Consider the following 2,500-nt stretch of genomic DNA (forward strand, 5'->3'; position numbering starts at 1 on the left):
CCGGTGTTGCTCTAGCCGAAGGCATAGGAGCTTCTCCTGGAGCTTAGCCATGGAGTTCAAGAGACAGATGGGTCGGTATGATTTCGGCACTTCCGGATCCTTGTCCTCACCCTTTCTCAGAATGACCACTTCGGCCAACTTCCACGATTCTGGTACCCGTCCCTGACGTAAGCACTCATTGTAGAGGTTAGTCAGGTAAGGGCAGATCTCCGCGCACAGGGCTTGGAGAACCTCGGCAGCGAGTCCATCATGGCCCGTCGCCTTTTTACGGCGCAATTCAAGAATTGCGGCGGTAACTTCACGTTCAGTGAACGGAGCAACAGGCGTTTCATCGGCATACAGCTCATGGAGTTGTCGCCTCAAATTCCCCTGTTCCTCGTCCTCATCTTCGCTACTATCGTCGGGCAATAAGGTACTCATGAGGAGCTCAGCTGACTCTTGCCAGTCCTTGGTGTGACTGCCATCGATCTTCCTTAGGGTCGACAGGACCGTCGGTGACCGAACTTTTGACACGGCAATCTTGTACGGTGTACCCCAGGGGTCAGCCGCCAGACTGTCACGAACAAAAGACTGCCAACTCTCAGTCCGTACTGTGTGCAGTGCCCGCTTAAACACGGCTTTGGCCCGCCTGTACCGCGCGAGCGTGGCCTCACGAATGTGATCGCCTACGCTGCGCTGGTAATGCCGCCGCGCTCTTCTGCATTCGCGTCGGAGACGCTGCAGCTCAGGGTTCCAAGGTGCCTTAGGCATTTTCCCTGTGTGGGCCAACGGGACTGCGCCTGTTGCTGCTGTCTGTATGGCCGCCGTCAGATCTTCTGCAGCTTTGTCAACGTCCACAACGCGATCCATTGGCCAATTCGGTATCACTAGATTACCTCTTAGTCGATCCCAATTAGCCTTTCGCCAGTTGTACTTGACGGTGCCGTTCACCTGGTCTTCAGGAGGAGGCTCCCCATCATAGGCTACAGTGAATGTGATCAGATTGTGGTCACTTAGTGTCATTCCCCGCCATACCTTCCAGTTCTCCGCACGGAGATGCTCGTGTGCACTCTTCAGTGTCACATCGATATTCGAGGTCGCTCCACGGCGGCCTTCGAAAGTTGGTGGGAAGTTTGGTCGGTTCAGCACTTCTAGTCTGAGCTCGTGAATTGCTTCAGCGAGTCTCTCACCTCGCCTGGCGGCGCGTCGAGCACCAAGAGGCGTGATGTCACTGTGCCATAGGGGTGACATGGCATTTGCGTCCATTGTGCAAATCAGCAAGTCATTGCGGTAGAACCCAACCGCCTCTTTTAACTGGTCGATATACGGTCTTTCTCTGTGCCTGTACTGAAAGTACATATTTAGCACGAAAAAGGTGAAATCGCCAGTATTTATCTCAGCTAACACCATGCATCTGTTGCTTAGGTGCGCCACTTTGACTGCTCTGAAGGAACGATTTAGCACAACAATTGCTGCCATAGGATGCTCTCCCCCAGCCAGGATCTGAGCTGTTGTCGGCATATATCGGATCTTTCCGTCCCTAGAGTAGGGCTCTTGCAGACATAATATGTCTAGAGACTCCTCCTCCGCTCGGCGTCGTACCTCCTGCATCACCGCTTGCGTTCGCGCGCAGTTCAGCTGTCCTATCTTAACCGACATTGGCATTGTGATTTTTCACAGTCCGGTCGGGGACAGGAGAGGTAGCGGCCGGAATGGAGACGGTTGACGAGAGGTCTTGTCTCCCATAGTCTGTCCGCTGGATTTTGCGTTGAGTGAGAATCCTGTAGTAGGCACACTCTTTGCCAGGCGTAGATAGGGACAGCGGGAATCTCGTTAATCCATTCATGCGCGTCACTAATTAGATGACGAGGCATTTGGCTACCTTAAGAGAGTCATAGTTACTCCCGCCGTTTACCCGCGCTTGCTTGAATTTCTTCACGTTGACATTCAGAGCACTGGGCAAAAATCACATTGCGTCAACACCCGCTAGGGCCATCGCAATGCTTTGTTTTAATTAGACAGTCGGATTCCCCCAGTCCGTGCCAGTTCTGAGTTGATCGTTGAATGGCGGCCGAAGAGAATCCGCGCACCCGCGCGCCCCCGGAGGAGCACGCTAAGGCGGACGCGGCCTCGCAGCAAGGAAGATCCGTGGGAGGCCAAGGCACGGGACCGAGCTCGGATCCTGCACGCAGGTTGAAGCACCGGGGCGCGAACGCCGCGCAGGCGCGCGCATCCTGCACCGCCGGCCAGCACGAGGCCAACCAACGGCGAGAGCAGACCACGCCCGCGCTAAACGCCCGCACTTACCGGCACCCCTACGGCACTCACCTCGCCCAGGCCCGGCACGTTAGCGCTGACCCACTTCCCGACCAAGCCCGACACGCCCCGATCCTCAGAGCCAATCCTTATCCCGAAGTTACGGATCCAATTTGCCGACTTCCCTTACCTACATTATTCTATCGACTAGAGGCTCTTCACCTTGGAGACCTGCTGCGGATATGGGTACGAACCGGCGCGACAC

General features: G+C 55.6%; 1 pseudogene; it reads right to left on the reverse strand.

Annotated features, from left to right (window-relative positions):
- Positions 1–2,500, reverse strand: part of LOC126322895 (large subunit ribosomal RNA) — an 8,033-nt pseudogene that overhangs the window by 3,288 nt on the left and 2,245 nt on the right.

The sequence above is a fragment of the Schistocerca gregaria genome, unplaced genomic scaffold (genome assembly GCF_023897955.1).
Source record: "Schistocerca gregaria isolate iqSchGreg1 unplaced genomic scaffold, iqSchGreg1.2 ptg000846l, whole genome shotgun sequence".
NCBI classification, from domain to species: domain Eukaryota; kingdom Metazoa; phylum Arthropoda; class Insecta; order Orthoptera; family Acrididae; genus Schistocerca; species Schistocerca gregaria.